The sequence below is a fragment of the Eptatretus burgeri genome, chromosome 18 (assembly GCF_056783735.1).
Source record: "Eptatretus burgeri isolate ZD-2024b chromosome 18, Ebu_testis_v1, whole genome shotgun sequence".
In the NCBI taxonomy this organism is placed as follows: Eukaryota; Metazoa; Chordata; class Myxini; order Myxiniformes; family Myxinidae; genus Eptatretus; species Eptatretus burgeri.
Window position 1 is genome coordinate 14,448,619 of NC_140978.1, and position 19,418 is coordinate 14,468,036.

Here is a 19,418-nt window from a genome sequence, read left to right on the forward strand (position 1 = left end):
GGCGAATTGAGTGAGTGGAGGTTTTTCTGTTTCGGGCTCGGGCGAGTTGTGTCGGTGGCGAAGTGTGGCAGCAGCAGTCAAGACGGGTCTGGAGGAGAGTCGGTCTGTCGAGGAGCTGCAGACAGGAGAAGTCGGGAACGCGGTCGAGGGCGCAGTGGAGTCGCTCGTCGCGGGACCCAAGCAAGCCAGCTATCCTCTTTCCCCAGAGCATCAATAACCCCCCCTGTCTCCCCCCCGCACTGAGATAGTGCGAAAAGGGGGGCCCCGTTCCCATCCCATTCCAGGCAGTGCCAGCGAGGCCCGCGGAGGAGCGCGGAGTCGGGGCGCCGCCGCCATTTTGCGGCTCATCACAAGACGGGTAGGCTCTGCCCGGTCTCGCGCCCACAGACCACATCTGCCCCCTTGTAGTTGAGGGTGGCCCCTTTTTCTTTTGATTTTGAGTATATGTGTTGTCGGCGCCGTCTGTAAAGTAAAACTGTGTAAGTGTTGCTGTGTGCTCGCGTAGTCGGTAGTAGATCTGCATTGTGTTTCTTTTGTTGCAATTGCTTTTGGTGCATAATTGTTGTGTTTCTTTTACATTTGCTTTTGGTGCATAATTGTTGTAATTGTATATGTGTGCTTTCCGTTTGCCGCGGAATAAATGTGAATTATGTTGAACTGTTTTTCCCGTTTCGCTTCGTCTTTTCTTTAATTGAATCTCCATCTTATTTCACGTACAGGGTTGGTAGTGGGCTAAAAAACGCCCGACAATTAATCGGAACCGTCGAGGTTGACGATAACACCGCTCGGTTATCCCGATAGTACGGAACGGGTCGCTTAAAGTGGCCCGTGTCCGAAGTCGACCTGCGGCGAGGTGCGATCGCCTGGTCTACCCTCCGTGTGGGTACTTAGGTAGGTCGAATTTGGCGAACAACCCTATCCCACGCGGGGGGCCGATTGGCATGATCGTGGTGAGGCCTAGGCCCACCCGTGACTAGTTCCCGGCGTTTTTCCGAGAGGGTCACGACGGAATTGTCCGTCCGGTGGGCGACGTGCCGTGATTCGAGCTACGTGGCCGCTCGCACGCCGGCAGGCGCGAATTCGCAACAATATATATATATATATATATATATATATATGTATATATATATATATATATATATATATATATATATATATATATATATATATATATATATATATATATATATATGTATATATATATATATATATATATATATATATATATATATATATATATATATATATCTGGACTGTGGAACCACAATATTCGCAGATTCGACATTCGCGGTTTCCATCATGTGACCTGCTTCTACATTCCCGCTTCGAGTATTCACATTAAAAAAACATTTTCAATACTGGGAATTATATCACATAAACTTGCTCTCTCTCTCATGCACAGATTTTTTCCCTCTCGTCTTCAGTTGTCCTATCGTTCCTCCCTCACATGGTACACTGAAGCTTGTGACGAGGCAGTTGTCCTGAAATAACTTGCCTTCGCCTCAAGGAAGGCGAATCCAACTGAAGGCAATCTCAGTTCCTTCCACAAAGCTCGTAACAAGTGTGTGTCCACCCTCAGGAGAGCCAGAAAACAACATCTGTCCAATCTCAAGAATGAGCTTTCAAACTTGTCTCCCCCCTCTAAAACCTGGCGGCACCTTGTGAAGTCTGTCCTTCCTTATACTTAAAAAAAAAACTAATAGACGATTGCGATTATCTTTCCTTCCACAAGCATAGATTATATACACAAAAAACCCCAGATAATTTCCTTGAACCTCCTGAATGGGCCCCTGCATATCAAAGGTGTGATCCACTTCAATCAGGGAGGTATTGAAGATCTGCAAGATACAGGCTCACTTCGATGCACATACATTTTTTACATAACTCTGACTCAAAAGAGAAGAATCCAACACTTCAGGCTTCCTTTCAATCCATGCCCATAAAGCAAAATGTTCCACTGAACAATTTGAGAAGACATTTTTACAATATATTGAAAAACGCACCAAATCAATGAAATGGAATTTATGCATTTATCCAAAAGCCGTTTATTTTTGTTGTTGTTGTATATATATATATATATATATATATATATATATATATATATATATATATATATATATATATATATTTTTTTTTTTTTACTGGTTGGGGTCCATTAATCCCGACAACAGAATGAGTAAGGATAACGAACTAATCATGAAATGACAACTGCAGATGAAAAATACCATCATGAATGTATCTTTGTCTTCAGCCTGTCAACACAGAAAGCTCTGAAAGCTACAAACAACCGAAATATTGCAATGACTTTCCTTTGTAAGCAACTTGATTGGGCGTCTGGCTTGTGTTGCATTGTGGTGAGAGCAGGGAGGTGATACTCTAGTTATTTGCAGGTTTTAAACCAAAGCCATGTTGGTTTGCATTGCAAGTTTTCGGAAGCCGAGCTACTTCCAGGACTATCCTGTTGTTGATAATTAAAAAAAAAATCCCAGCTGGCTCTTTAATGACCATTCAGAAGGAGGTAATGTTCCTGTCTCATTAATTCTGGCCTACATGTAATAATCAAGGTCCACACTTTGTGGTTGACCTTTTAAGTCTTCAGTGCAACTTTGGACGGGCACTAAAATGTTTCCTCTGAGGAAGCATCATCACCCTAATCTCATTAATGACAATATTATTTTGTTGTCGGATGTTTGTACCCAGTGTTTTGGAGAGGCACAAAGGAATTCCCCTGAAATTCCTTAGTCGAAGGTCATTTTTCCAATTTTTGTTTGCTTTGTGGGATTCTATTCAGTTTATCCATCCTTTGAAATTGCATGAGGAAAGGAAGTCATTATTAGCTCCCTTACAATGAACGTCGATGCAGGTGGAGGGAATAAGTCCGGCCCATCAAGGACTGCGCTAGTATAGCCAAATCATGCTTGTTTGTTCGTGGTTTATCCTTTCAAATGCTGAGTGGCAAGCAAGGAAGCAACAAATACCATTTTTACTTCCGCCACTGAAGGTGACAGAGATTATGTTTTCACCCCTGTCTGTCTGTTCATTTGTCTGTTTGCATGTATACAGGATATCTCAAAGTTGTGCACGGATTCGTACGAAACTTGCTGGACACGTCGTGCGTGTAGCAAGAACGAAGTAATTCGATTTTGGTGAAGATCTGAATCCAGATCTGGATACAAGAATTATTTCGTTTTAAAAGTCATTCTTCACCATTGAGAGATACCAATTTTTAAACGATTAAATAGCCTGACATTTCAAAAATGTAAAGGCCCCCATATGTTCTTTACGATCAGACAATTACATGGCGGAGGTATGCACTCTACCGAGTGCCCTTCTAGTTAAATATGAGTCAGTCAATGCATGCTCTTGAATATTGTTTGTTCGGAAAACACTTTTTGAAGGTGAAGATAATTCTAAGGAACAGTCAAAGGGGAATGGTAAAACAAAGCTTCTTTGTTTTGATCTGAAAATGAAACATGGGGTCAGTGGTGGGTAAAATGGACACGAAAGAATATTGGCATTTTCATCACCTTCACCAAGTGACGTGCTGAAAGAAGCAAGTACAAGCTTGTATGAAAATGATTACCTACCAATGGATAGTCAGTTGCAAGAAACTATCATAGTGCCGTGTGAAAGAAAAGCTCCTTTCTATAACACCATGCTTTTGTGGAAAGAAATAAATGACTGCATCAACAGAGCAGAGGAAAGATTTTCGATTGTGGAAGATCCTCCAACATCTTCGTACAGAGCCAGTGTACTGTCCTCACTCACAATGAAATGAAAGAGAAAACTTCAGACAATGATGTATTGGTGCTGACGTTTTATGTTATTGATAATTAATTGACAATTCGTGTAAACACTCATTTTAATATGTTTTCAACCTTCAAATTCAAGAACTGCATTTGGCCACATTTGTGGGTGAAGTTGCTTGTTCAAATTGAATATAATTGCGAAGGTGGATGGAGGTTATGTTTTCACTCCTGTATGTCTGTCTGTCTGTTTGTTTACCTGTGAGCAGGATATCTCTAAAAGTTATGCATAGATATTGACAAAGCTTGGTGGACAGGTTGAGTGTGTGACGATGACTAATTGGATTAATTTTGGTGAAGATCTGGAAACTTGAATTTTTAAAATGATGCTTCACAATTGAGAGATCGGATTAAAACTTTATATAGCAAGATATTTCACAAAATTGTGGACGAGTTAAGACAAAACTCGGTGGATGAGTTTGTTTGGTGACAACAACAAGCCGATTATATTTTGGTTCAGGTCCGGATGCAGATCTCGCCTATCAGTGGGATACAGAATATAAACTGTTCAATATGTTCAATATGCAGAGGTATGTGTGCTCTACTGCGTGCTGTTCTACTTTTCTGTTATGTTAACATTCTTTTGCAAAATGCACATACATTCTTTCAATTTGCCATTTCCGATGTTATTTCTAATTTATAAACAACTTGTTTGTAGACTAAAGATTTATATATTGTAGTTGAAGTTAATAACAGCATTTTCTATCTTTGTCAAAATTATTTTTCTTATTGTTGACCTGGTAGCATTAGTGAGCATGTTTTGGCAGGATTTGCACTACGGCCACCATAAAAACCTTCATTATGCAAAAAAAATCTGAAAACCCACTCCGTGGGAGTACCTCCTGCGCAGCTTCCCTTCGCAGGGCAGCTCACCGGATGACGGGATTGGGGCAAAGCCTTCGGGACCCCCAATCTTTGATGATAGGAGGGAAACCATGGGGTAACATCCCTGGGTCAGATTGCAGGAGAGTGTGTCGGAGTGGTGCTGAGGTGTCGTCCACCAGACGGCGGTCTCCTTGGGTTAACCTGATGCGGTCCCTTCGGGTGGGTGCCTGGAATGTCCTATCCCTAAGAGAGGATGATCACCTGTCTCTGTTATCATCTGAGCTCAAGCGTTTGGATATCGGGATTGCAGCTCTCTCTGAGGTTCGGAGACCGGATTGCTGCGAGATAATGGTGGGTGGTTACACCTACTATTGGTCTGGTCGCTCTGATGGTTACCATAACGAAGGAGTTGCTGTAGCTGTGTCCAATAAGCTGACCCCAATGATAATTGAGGTAACACCGGTCAACGAGCGTATTATGAGATTAAGGATTCGTCACTCCTTAGGTGTCATTTCCCTGGTCTCTGTTTATGCTCCGACTGAGGCGAGTGATCTCACCGTGAAGGATGCATTCTACGCCACGCTCGAGTCTGTGGTTGATCAGTGCCCCAGACGAGATACACTTCTAGTCTTGGGGGATTTCAATGCATCGACTGGAACTGATAGGGATGGTTATGAGGTGTGTGTTGGTCCCCATGGGTCAGGAACTATGAACCAGAATAGCACTAAGGTCATGGACTTAGGGTGGCTGGTTCATGGTTTCAGCGCCCACAAGCTCATCGCTGGACTTGGTAGTCCAACGCTGGTGGTGTGGCAAAGGAGATTGACCATGTCCTCATTGACGGTCGTTGGAGGATGATCCAGAACTGCAGGGTCGACCGGAGTGCTCAGTTCCTCAAAACTGACCACAGGCTTGTTGTAGCAACTCTAAAGCTGCACCTTAAATCCTGGAGAATGGTACCATCCCAGCCTAGGCTGGATGTTGCCAAGCTCAGGGATGAGAGAGTAGCTGAGGAGTTTGCGAACAGGCTGAGTGGACACTTGGGGGGTCTGGGTGCTTTGGGGGTTCCTGAAGAGTTGTGGAGCGCCTTCAAGACCACCGTCCTTGATGTTGCCGGTGGATGCCTTGGAGCTCACCGCAAGGCAAAGAAGAATTTTGTCTCTCAAGGGACACTGGATACCATTGACCAGAGTCGCAGGGCCAGGCCGAATGGCAGAGCTGAGCTGTTCAGGGAGCTGAGGCGTAAAACTGTACGTGCACTGAGGGTGGACAAGGAGACCTATGTGCGAGGAATCTGTGAGGGGGTAGAGCATCACCTGTGGACAGGTGATTCTCGTCCCGCTTACAGGAGAATTCGCGCATTACGTTCATCCAAGCCCATCCCTCGGAGCACTGCAGTTCGAGCAGAGAGTGGTAGGCTCTTGACAGAGGAGTCTGAAGTGAAGGCTCGCTGGGCCGGTTACTTTGAGCGGTTGTAACAGGCTGATCCCCCAGCTGTCGAGTTGGACGTCAAGGGTGTTACAATCCCTGTTGCTGACCCTCGAATCAACTGTGGTCCACCTTTGCTTGTGGAAACACGGGCTGCGGTGAACCGCTTGAAACGGGGCAAAGCTCCAGGGATCTGTTGCATCCATGCTGAACTTCTCAAGGCTGGTGGAAATGCTGCACTCATGTCGTTGCATGCAGTTTTGTGCTCTGCCTGGAACACAGGCATCATCCCAACTGACTGGAAGAGGGGCCTTGTTGTCCCTCTCTGGAAAGGGAAGGGTGATCGCCAAGACTGCAACAACTACTGAGGGGTGACGCTGCTCTCAGTGCCGGGCAAGGTCTTTGCTCGGATAATTCTTGATAGGGTTCGCCACCATCTACTTGAGCACCAGCGTCCAGAGCAGTCAGGCTTTACACCAAAGAGGTCAACGATTGACCGTATCCTTGCACTTCGTGTCCTCACCGAATGCAGACGAGAGTTTCGGCAGGGGCTGCTTGCAGCCTATGTTGATCTCTGTAAAGCGTTCGATTCAGTGAATCGGGATGTCCTCTGGAGGATTCTTGGTCTTCGTGGGGTGCCACCAAAACTGATCGATCTGATGTCTGAACTCTACTCTGGTACTGAGAGTGCTGTGAAGTGTGGTGGTACCATCTCTGACTTATTTCCAGTTGTTACTGGAGTTCGTCAGGGATGTGTTCTTGCCCCTACACTTTTCAGCACTTGTATGGACTGGATTTTAGGGAGGATGTCGGAGAGATCAAGTTGGGTTGCATCGTTTGGCAATGTCAAGATCTCGGACCTTGATTTTGCAGATGATGCAGTCATCTTTGCGGAGACTTTAGACATCCTCTTGGGGGCCCTCGAGGTGCTGACTGAGGAGTCGGAGCCATTGGGATTACGGGTTTCTTGGGTCAAAACTAAGATCCAGGCTTTCGGTGACATCTTGGATGCTGCTGTCCTGTCTGTGTCTGTTTGTGGTGAGGATGTTGAGGTCGTGGAGAGATTCACTTACCTTGGCAGTGATATTCATGTCTCTGCTGGCTGCGAGTCAGAGGTCAATAGACGTCTGGGTCGGGCCTGGGGAGTCATGGATTCACTGGATCATGGGGTGTGGCGCTGCCGGTACCTGTGCGGGAGGACGAAAGTCTGAGTCTTCAGGTCCTTGGTACTTCCAGTCTTGCTCTATGGGTGCGAGACTTGGACTCTGACCAAGGATCTGATACGGAGACTTAATTCCTTTGGTACCAGGTCTCTTCGGAGAATCCTTGGCTATCGCTGGTCGGATTTTGTGTCCAACGAGCGGTTGCTGAAAGAGACTCGGATGAGATTTGTTACCTGCATAGTCCGTGAGCGTCAGTTGCGGCTGTATGGACATGTGGCTCGTTTTCCTGACGCTGATCCTGCTCACCAGATTCTCTCAGCGAGGGAGTCTCATGAGTGGAGGAGGCCAGTGGGCCGACCACGTGCCTCATGGTTGCAGCAGGTTGACCATAATCTCAAGGGGATGGGGATGGGTCTGTCATCTGCCTGGGGGATGGCCAGACGGAGGCCCCTGGAGTACCGGCGGAAAGTGGACGCAGCGACGCGCTGTTCTGGCACATGCTCCCATACCTGACCTGACCTTTTGGCTTCAACTTTAAAGAGTTAAGCCTGTAATGACACTTTAACAGAAACATAATCCTCTCCTGCCAAATCTCCAGATATGCTTGTGCAGACCAGACACCTGATGGTGTCTGGCAGGCACATCCTATTGGTCGGGATCAGTGGCTCTTGGTTCCTGGTCTCACAACAGTGAAGGAGATGATAATGGTTAAGTCACAATATCTGATATCTGTCAACACATCAGTCTTCAACCATTTATTATTTTGTGTCATTCAATAAATAATGCACATATATATATATATATATATATATATATATATATATATATATATATATATATATATATATATATATATATATATATATATATATATATATATATATATATATATATTTTTTGCTTGATGTAAAAAACATTAAATATAAACATAAATATGAGTCCCTTCGAAGGGATTTCAATGCAGGGGGAGGTCATTTGGGTCATCAAGCCGATGCAATATTGTTGCCAACCTTATTATTGTTTGTCCATGGTGTATTCGTTTTAAATGCTGAGCATCGACCAAGGAAGCAGCATGCACCATTTTTAAAATCTTCTGTTTGACTCAGCCAGGGTGGCGTTGCAACCGCTGACCTCACAGACATAGCAGATGCTTTAACAATTACACCACCGAGTCTGGTGAATTTAAAAGCTGACAATTATGAGATACGATCATTATCGAACTTTTCACTTTGGAAAATCATGCAATAGTTTGCAGCAAATTCAATGTAAGTGGCTTTCTATGGAATTCATATGGAGGATGCCACGTCTTGCCCACGATAGGGTAAATTTCATGTACAAAGCTCTGTGTTGTCTGAACATTGTAAACAATTTTAACAACTAATTAATGTTTATACCCCTGCCTGTTAATCGAAAAACTCTGAACCACCTTTTATAATCTATATTTCGTTATAATTTGTCTATTTTATGATGATCAGCCTGCAGAAACACACTGGACCACTGTTCACCTCAATGAGAGCAATAATAACAGGGCACGGACTCCACAAATTGCTGGAAGTTGCCTGCAATAATAAATAGGCAAATTAATCAGAAAAGTATCGTAATAATTAAATGAATGGATAATTTAATAAGTCAACGAACAAACACACAACCCTTGGCCCTTGCAAAACCAAATAACTACACAGTGATCACAAAGACAAAAGCTCAGCCTGACATACGAGCCACACGAGAGTCTTAATCAAAAAGGAAGGTAAGGCTTATCATTATTCACAGAATATTTTCTGTGCTGATCTGTCATGGGCTTGACATTCCCAAATCCTTTTTATTTTGATTCTAGTGAGATATTGAACTTTTCCCCATTTCTATCAAACAGTTTGGAAATGATGGGCCAATTTGCAAAATCTGCAAAATCCCAGTTTCATATTTTTGACATCATTATAACTTTTCCCAGAACTGTTGCAATGTTTCAGTTTTTCAATGGACGAAGGTTGTTGTGTGACATTAAATGTTTCTAGAAAGGGGTGAGAAAATCTTGATTGATTTGAGTCTTAACCTGAAATTTTATGAAACTGTCAAGCTTTTCAATTTAGCCTTTTAATTGTGTTTATGGAAATATTGACATGTGGAACACGTGAAGTTCCCAAGCCGAGCAGACAAGAAGGTGGGAACAATTGGAGATGTGAAAGGAGTAGTGGGCACGGCTGGCAGGATAACCGAAAGGTATGTGCCCGCTGTCTAGCCTGCGGTTGAATCTCGACCAAGCTATACATTGTCACCCTGTTTATGCCACTGACACTGAAGGTGGATGAAGGTTATATTTTCACCCCTGTCTCTCTGTTATTTGTGAAGAGACCAGGAACCAAGACCTATTTGCGAAAATCGAAGATTTTTGAAGAATATTGGTCATTCCATTTTGTTAGTCTGTCTGTCTGTCTGTCTGCTGTCTGTCTGTCACCTACAGGTCACAATTTCAAACCGATCTTCACGAAACTTCACCACATGGTAAAGTTTGTCAAAAGGAAGAAGCCTATTGTTTTTGAGGTCAAAAGGTCAACAAAGGCCAAAGATCAACAACTTTGGTGAGATTTCTAAAAACCTCAATTTTCATCCGATTGACTTAAAATTTGAAGAGAATTTATATATCAGGTCACTGAATTAAACCACCAATTATTTTTGAGGTCAACATAGACCAAAAGGACAATATAGTCCCAAAGATAATGACTTAGGTAGTATTTCTAAAATCCTCAATTTTCATCCAATTGACTTGAAATTTGAAGAGGATTTATGTTTCAGGTCACTGAATTCAAAGAGCCAATTATTTTAAAGGTCAAAATGGACTAAAGGGTCAACATATGACAAAGGTCAACAACAAAGGTGGTATTTCTAAAATCCTCAATTTTCATCCAATTGACTTGAAATTTGAAGAGAATATGCATGTCAGGTCATTGAATTCAACCAAAAATTATTTTTGAGGTCAACATCGACCAAAAGGACAACATTGGCCGGATTTCTAAAATTGTCAATTTTCATCCAATTGACTGAAAATTGAAAGGAGTTGCACATTTGGTGATTGAATTCAACCACCAATTATAATTGGTTATTTTTGGCATAAACAAAAAAACAAAACATAAAAAAACAAAACAAAACATAAATTTTTGGCATAAACATAAACAACAAAAATAATTATTTTTGAGATCAAATTTGTTTTATGGATTTTGCAAGTGTCGTGCTCTGCATGACATCTTCTTGTTTGTTTGTTTATCGCCTCGAGGTCAGGAATGGGAGCATGCACCGGAGCAGTGCATCGCTGCGTCCACTTTATGCCAGTACTCCAGGAGTCTCCTTCTGGCCATCCCCCAGGCAGATGCCTGGCCCATCCCCATATACTTGAGATGCTGATCAACCTTCTGCAACCAAGAGGCATGTGTTCAGCCCATTTGCCTTCTCCATGCACGAGGCTCCCTCGCTGGGAGAATCTGGTGAGCAGGATCACAGTCAGGAAAACGAGCCACATGTCCATACAGCTGCAGGTGATGTTCATGGACTATGCAGGTAACAAACCTCATTTAAGTCTATCTCAGCATCTGCTCATTGGACATAAAGTCTGAACAGTGATAGCCAAAGATTCTCCGAAGAGACCTGGTACCAAAGGAGTTTAGTCAACCTCTCAGATCTCTGGTCAGTGTCCAAGTCTCATATCCACAGAGCAAGACCGGAAGCACCAAGGTCCTGAAGATCGGACTTTTGTCCTCCCGCACAGGTACTGGCAGTGCCACACCCCGATCCAGTGAATCCATGGTCGGAGTGAATCCAACCCAAGCATCTGTTGACCTCTGGCTCACAGCCAGCAGAGATATGAATATCACTACCAAGGGAAGTGAATCTCTCCATGACCTCAACATCCTCATCACAAACAGGTACAGACAGGATAGCAGCATCCAAGATGTCAATGAAAGCCCGGATCTTAGTTTTGACACAGGAAACCCGTAATCCCAGTGGTTCTGACTCCTCATTCAGCACCTCGAGGGCACCCAAAATGATATCTCGAGTCTCTGCAAAGATGACTGCATCATCTGCGAAATCACGGTCAGACATATTGACATTCCCAAACGATGCACCACAGCTTGATCTCTCCGACATCCTCCCTAGAATCCAGTCCAACCAATTGCTGAAAAGTGTCGGAGCCAGTACACACCCCTGAAAAACTCCAGTCACAGCTTGAAATAAGTCAGAGATGGTACCACCACATCTCACAGCACTCGCAGTGCCAGAGTATAGTTCTGACATCAGATCGATCAGTTCTAGTGGCACCCCACAAAGACCAAGAATCCTCCAGAGGACATCCCGATTCACTGAATCGAACTCTTTGCAGAGATCAACATAGGCTGAAAGCAGCCCTTGCCAAAACACTCGTCTGCGTTCGGTGAGGACCCGAAGATCAAAGATATGGTCAGTCGTTGACCTCTTTGGTGTATAGCCTGACTGCTCTGGACGCTGGTTCTCAAGTAGATGGTGGTGAACCCTATCCAGAATTACCAGAGCAAATTCCTTGCCCAGCATTGAGAGCAGCGTCACCCCTCGGTAGTTGTTGCAGTCTTGGCGATCACCCTTCTCTTTCCAGAGAAGGATAACAAGGCCCCTCTTCCAGTCAGTTGGGACGATGCCTGTGTTCCAGTTAAAACACAGAACTGCATGCAACGACATGTGTACAGCATTTCCACCAGCCTTTAGTAATGCAGGCGATGTTTTCACAAACGAAGGTGGACCACAGTTGATTGGAGGGTCAGCAATTGGGATTGTAACACCCTTGACATCCAACTCGACAGCTAGTGGATCAGCCTGATACACCTGCTCAAAGCAACCGGCCCAGCGGGTCTTCACTTCAAACTCCTCTGTCAAGAGCCCACCTCCCTCTGCTCTAAATGTAGTACATTGAGGGACGGTCTTAGAGGAACGCAATGCGCAAATTTCCCTGTAAGCAGGATGAGAATCACTTGACCACAGGTGGTGCTCTACCCCCAACCAGATCCCTCATACATAGGCCTCTTGTCCACCCTTAGTGCACATCCAGTTTTATGCCTCAGCTCCCTAAACAGCTGAGCTCTGCCATTCAGCCTGGCCCTGTAACACTGGGCAATTGTATCCAGTGTCCCTTGAGAGACACAATTGTTATTCGCCCTGAGGTGAGTTCCAAGACATCTCCCGGCAACATCAAGGACGGTGGTCTTGAAGGCAATCCACAACTCTTCAGGATCCTCCAGAGCACCCAGACCCCCCCCCAAACCTCCATTCAGCCTGTTTGCGAACTCTTGATCAAAGATATGGTCAGTCGTTGACCTCTTTGGTGTATAGCCTGACTGCTCTGGACGCTGGTTCTCAAGTAGATGGTGGTGAACCCTATCCAGAATTACCAGAGCAAATTCCTTGCCCAGCATTGAGAGCAGCGTCACCCCTCGGTAGTTGTTGCAGTCTTGGCGATCACCAGATCGCCAAGATCTGGTGATCTTGGCGATCCTCTCATCCTTGAGCTTGCCAACATCCTGCCTAGGCTGGAATGGTACCATTCTCCTGGATTTAAGCTGCAACTTCAGAGTGGCGACAACAAGCTTATGTTCATTATTGAGGAACTGAGCACTCTGGTTGACCCTGCAATTCTGTATCATCCTCCAGTGACCATCAATGACCATATGGTCAATCTCTTTTGCCACACTGCCAGCGTGGAATACCAAGTCTAGTGATGTGACTGTGGGCGCTGAAACCATGAACCAGCCACCCTATGTCCATGACTTCTTGCAAAGTCAATGAACTTAGTGCTCTTCTGGTTCACAGTTCCAGACCCATGGGGACCAACACATGTCTCATAACCATCCCTATCATTTATAGTCGATTTATATAAATCCCCCAAGACGAGAATGGTATCTCGCCTGGGGCACTGACCAACCACAGACTTGAGCTTGGCATAGAATGCGTTCTTCATTCACCTCAGTCGGCGCATATACTGAGAGCAGAGAAATGACACCCAAGGAGTGACAAATCCTTTGTCTCATAATACACTTGTGTTACCTCAATTATTATTGACTTATTGGACACATTTACCTCAACTTATTTTCATATTGTTATTTTCATATTGTTTCATATATTGTTACCTCAACTTATTGGACACAGCAACAGAAACTCCTTGGGCATGGTAACCATAAGATTTACCAGACAAATAGTAGGTGTAATCACCCGCGATGATCTCACCGCAATCCACTTTGTGAACCTCAAAGAGTGCTGCAATACCGATGTTCAAACGCTTGAGCTCAGCTAATAACCGAGACAGTTGATCATCCTCTCTTCGGGATAGAACATCCTGGGCACCCACCCGAAGGGACCGCCTCAGGTAAACCCAAGGAGATTGCCGTCTGGTGGATAACACATCAGCACCACCCCGACACACACTACTGCAATCTGACCCGGGAAGGTTACCCCATGGTTTCCCTCCTCTCACCAAAGATTGGGGGTCCAGAAGACTTTGCCCCAATCCCGTCATCCAGTGAGCTTCCCTGCGAAGGGCAGCTGCACAGGTGCTACTCCCACGGTGTGGGTTTTCAGATTTTTTCATGCTTTACAAATGTTTTTTGGAATGTAGGGTTTTACGGTGGCCGGAGTGCAAATTCTGCAACCAACCTCCTCATCAAAAGCAAGCCAACTGCAGGAGGACGTCCGCAGACACAGTTTGGCACTAGATACGGATGGCCGTTGGCTCACAAGGAGCTCCTCCGCCCTTTGACAGGTTTTGTTCTTCATCCTGCTGGGTGTCCATATCATACACCCTCCTCACCAAGAAACTTGGTGGGGGAAATGGTTTAGTCCCCAACAACCTGACTATGGAACAGGATAGTGCAGGTTTACATGATACCTGTAGCAAGTCACAGATCTGTTGTGACCTGACCTGACACCGAGGTCACAATTTTAAACCGATCTTCACAAAAACTTCACCAAGTGGAAGAGTTCTTCATAAGTAAGAAGCCTCTTGTTTTTGAGCTGAAAAGGTCAAAAGGTCAACATCGGCCAAAAGTCAATACATTTGTCAGGTTTCTAAAATCCTAAATTTAAATCTGATTGACGAGAAATTTGAAGAGGATTTATATTTCAGGTCAATGAATTCAACCAGCCAATTCTTTTTGAATTACACATCAGCCAAAGGTCAACAACTTTGGTGGAATTTCTAAAATCCTCAATGTTCATCCCATTGACGTGAAATTTAAAGACGATTTGCATGTCAGGTTACAGAATCCAACAACCAATTATTTTTGAGGTCAACATTGGTAAAAAGTTCAACGTAGGCTGAATTTCTACAATTGTCAATTGTCAACCAACTGAATTGGGATTTGAAGAGGAGTTGCATATTTGGTCATTGAATTCAATCACCAATATTTTTGAGGACAACTTTGTTTTATGAATTTCGCAAGTATCGTGCTATGCACGACCTATTTCTTCTTTGTTACTTGCAAAATCGAAGATTTTTCAAGTATATCGGTGAGTTGATTTTGTTATTCAGTCTGTTTGTTACTTACGAAATCTAAAGATTTCGTAAGTATATTGATGACTTCCGTTTGTTACTTATGAAATCTAAAGATTTCGTAAGTATATTGATGACTTCCGTTTGTTACTTATGAAATCTAAAGATTTCGTAAGTATATTGATGACTTCCGTTTGTTACTTATGAAATCTTAAGATTTCGTAAGTATATTGATGACTTCCGTTTCTGTTTGTTTGTTTGTTTGTTAGTTTGTTTGTTTGTTTGTTTGTAGGCACGATAACTCGAGAACGGAAGAAGCTACCAATGACAAATTAAACCACGTGATTCAGGAGGGTGATGGCTAGTGCTGCTAGATTTTGGTCAAAATCGGTCAAAGGTCAAGGTCACAGTGAGGTCAAACATCCAAAACATTAGATTTTTGATGGTTTGGTACAGAATCATCTTAGAAACTTCTTGTTTGTGTCGCTACCTTCTCAAGAGACAGCTTTTATTAGACAAGGTCAGAGGTCAAGTTGACGATTTCGTAAGTACCAGTCTGTGACTGCTTGTTTGTTTGTTTGTAGGCATGATAACTCGAGAACGGAAGAAGCTACCAATGTCAAATTACACCACGTGATTCAGGAGGGTGATGGCTAGTGCTGCTTAGATTTTGGTCAAAATCGGTCAAAGGTCAAGGTCACGGTGAGGTCAAATATTCGATTTTTGATGGTTTGGTACAGATAAGTCGAGAACGGAAGAAGCTACCAATGTCAAATTACATCACGTGATCAGGAGGCTGATGGCTAGTGCTGATTAGATTTTGGTAAAAATCGGTCAAAGGTCAAGGTCACAGTGAGGTCAAACATCCAAAAAATGATAACTCAAGAACGGAAGAAGCTACCAATGTCAAATTACACCAGGTGAATCAGGAGGGTGGTGGCTAGCGCTGATTAGATTTTGGTCAAAATCGGTCAAAGATCAAGGTCACAGTGAGGTCAAACATCCAAAACATTCGATTTTTGATGGTTTGGGACAGAATCATTGTAGAAACTTCGAGTTTGCCTCGTTACCTTCTCGAGAGACAGCTTTTATTAGACAAGGTCAGAGCTCAAGTTGACGATTTCGAAAGGACCAGTCTATGACTGCTTGTTTGTTTGTCTCTCAATCACCTTCAAGTTACAATTTTAAACCGATCTTCATGAAGGTTCACCACATGGTAGAGTTTGTCATAAGCAAGAAGTCTATTATTTTTGAGGTTAAAAGGTCAAAAGCTCAACACAGGCCAAAGGTCAATAACTTAGGTGAGATTTCTAAAATCTTCAATTTTCATCCGGTGACTTAAAATTTAAAGAGGATTTATATTTCAGGTCACTGAATTCAACCAGGAATTGTTTTTGAGGTCAACATAGACCAAAAGGTCAACATAGGCCAAGGTCAACAGCTGAGGTGGTATTTCTAAAATCCTTAATTTTCATCCAATTGACTCGAAATTTGAAGAGGATTTATATTTCTACTCACCGAATTCAACCGGCCATTTATTTTTGAGGTCAACATAGACCAAAAGGTCAACATAGGCTCAAGCTCAACAACTGAGGTGGTATTTCCAAAATTCTCAATTTTCATCCGATTGACTTTAAATCTGAAGAGGATTTGCACGTCAGCTCACTGAATTCAACGAGACAATTATTTTTGAGGTCAACATGGACTAAAAGGTCAACAACTAAGGTGGTATCTCTAAAATCGTCAATTTTCATCCATTTGACTTGAAATTTCAAGAAGAGTTGCGTATTTGGTCATTGAATTCAACCACCAATTATTTTTGAGGTCAAATTTGTTTTCTGGATTTTGCAAGTGTCGTGCTCTAAATGACGTGCTCTAAATGACGTCTTCTTCTTGTCTGTTTATCACTGACAGGTCACAATTTTAAACCAATCTTCATGAAACTACACCGGATGGTTGAGTTTGTCTTAAGGAATGAGTTTATTGAGTTTGACGAGCACTTCTTCATTCTCCAATGGACAAAGTTCTACACCAAAGCATCGTCTCCAACCCACAGGCCTGGGTCCAGTGACTGTCAAACAGACAAAGATTACATGGTCAACATCAGTAAAGCATCAAAACAAACCACCTCTCTGGATTTCAGGCTTGTTTGCCCTCATCAGGATGACATACTGATAAATATCTTACCAATGATGACCATATTGCTCGTTTAAACATCAGACACACCTCCTGACTGTTATGGTGAGCATCGACACAGATTATGTCTCACATGGTAAAACTACATAATCCACAAAGAACAACTGTCCATCTGCCACCGAGAAGATTGTTCCCACTAATGCAAACGGTTCAATCAGTAGGAATGTGATGTGTTCGGTGGGTAAATCGAAACATGTGGGGTGTGATGAGCACTCCTGCAATCTCCACTGGACAAAGTCCTACACAAAAGCATCGCCTCCAACCTGGAGGCCTCGGTCCGGTGACAGTCAAACCGACAAATATTATATGGTCAACATCAGTGAAACATCAAATGGAGCCACCTGTCTGGATTTCAGGCTTGTTTGACCTCATCAAGATGGCATATCAATAAATATCTAACCAATGATGACCACATTCTTAATTTAAACATCAGACACACTTCTGTCTGGCGCTTTTCTGCCAACATCTCCCCCCTCCTTCTCTCCTGGTGTTATCCCCACCTTCCCACATCCCTGGAATGGTGGGAAGGTGCCATAATTGCACCAGGTTCGTGTTCACCAAGGAAGGAGCTGTCCCACCAAGTGAGGTATTTTGGTGTCCTGTTTTGTTAGACTTGCTAGGGTTCAAGGCTGAGGACTTGTTTTGCCTCATCTCCTTGGTTCGTGGGTTTGAAGTGTCCTTTCAGTCCGCTGAAAGGTTTGCCGAGTTCTGGGTGTGGTGGAACACTGCTCAGTCAGCCAGTTCTCTGACCGACTGCGAGGCCCTCACTGACCATGAGTGGGTCATGACAGTACCTCTCTACAATGAGTGTGTTTCCAATTATGATGTTGTTTGGAGTTTTTGTTGTCTCATTACTTCGATGTCAAGACCCCATCAGGGTTTCTCCAAAATGGTCTGGGTATATAGACGTGAACTCAGCAATATCGCGTTAAGTTATGTGTTAAGGACGATGGCACTGTCACCCACATCCCTAATGGGATAGTCATTGGGATGGACCATGGGCAAGTTTTTTTTTTTTACGTCATTATGCCTTAAGTATGCCACAGATGCGGACAGCTGGGACACCCAGTTTCTGGGTGCAAAGAACAATTTTGCTCACAGTGTGGCCAGTTGGGACATTTGAGTGCTGTGCTGCAGGGAGTGCTGCAAATCTAAGGTGCAGTGTAACCTCTGTGGTTCATCGGGGCACACCTTCCACTCCTGCCTGCGTAGTTATGTGAGGAAGATGCGCACCTCTGTGGGCGGTGGTGGGGGTGATGACCAAGTATGGTGCCGTTGCCTGTGATGTCAGCCCACCCTCCCACAGTGAGAAACAAGAGACGGATGGAAAAGAAGGAGAGGAAAGAGGAGGAGGAGGGTATGAGTGAGGAGAAAGAGGTGGAGGAGCTGGGGGGAAATGACAGGAAGGTGGCGCATCAAGCATTGGCCTCAAAGCGGTGGTAGAAGGGGATCTCTCTCGGGGAGAGGTGGTTCCCCCGGTGGCGGAGGTAGAGGGAGCAGCCTCCACTCGAAAGATACCGCTGCCAGAGAATGAAGGAGCTGGCTCCTCCTCCAGCTATGAAGAGGTTGACCTGGACACCTGGGAAGCTCACAACTGCCAGAGGAGGGGCCAGACAAAGGGAAGGCTCCCTTGAACAAGATCACACTACCCTTCTATAAGAAATGGCTCCATAAGAAATGAAAACTCTGCAATGAGTGGCCATATGCCATGGAGAGGGAATCCTTAAAGGACGAAATTCAGAGGTGGCTAAGGGAGCCTCCCCTCACCTCTCCCCAATCCGTTCCCATTCCCACTCTTGCCCTCGCTCCCCAAAAAGTCCCCTCCCCTTCTAGTTTGAACCCTCCAGGTGCTGCGGAGTCAATGGGGATCCAAAGGGTGAGTTGATTTGTTTCATTATTGACCTTTTGATTTGTTTATTTTTGTTTTGACCTTTGACTTTGCCTTTGATTTCTTATTCTTTGATTTCTTCTCCTTCTTTAATTTCTTCTTCTCATGTGATTACTTCTTCTCCCTTGATTTCTTCTCCTTTGATTTCCTCTTCCTCTTCTCCTTTAACTTCTTGTTATTTGATTTCTTCTCCATCTTTGATTTCCTTTTCTTTTCCTTCTTTGATTTCTTCTTCTTCTTTGATTTCCCGTTATTCTCCTTTTAAATTTTTTTTTCTTATCCTGTGACATCTTTTTTGACTTTGTGTCCGATGATTCCGTTGTGCTCTTTGATTCTTGGTTGACTTATTGTTTCTTTGATTTTTGTTTGATTCTTGTTTGATTTCTTGTTTTGAATATTTGTATTTTGATTTCTTGTAGATATTTTTTTTACCTTTGTTAAATAATTAAAAAGACGCACCATAAAATGCATTTTCTGTCTGCGCTGTTGCTGATAAATTGCCAACAAGTGATGAAACCGGTCTGGCAACTGAGGGCAGTGGAGAATTGGGATTCTCATGTATGTACTATTTGTGAACATCTTCACAGCTGTGGAGGAACTCTGGAAAGGGA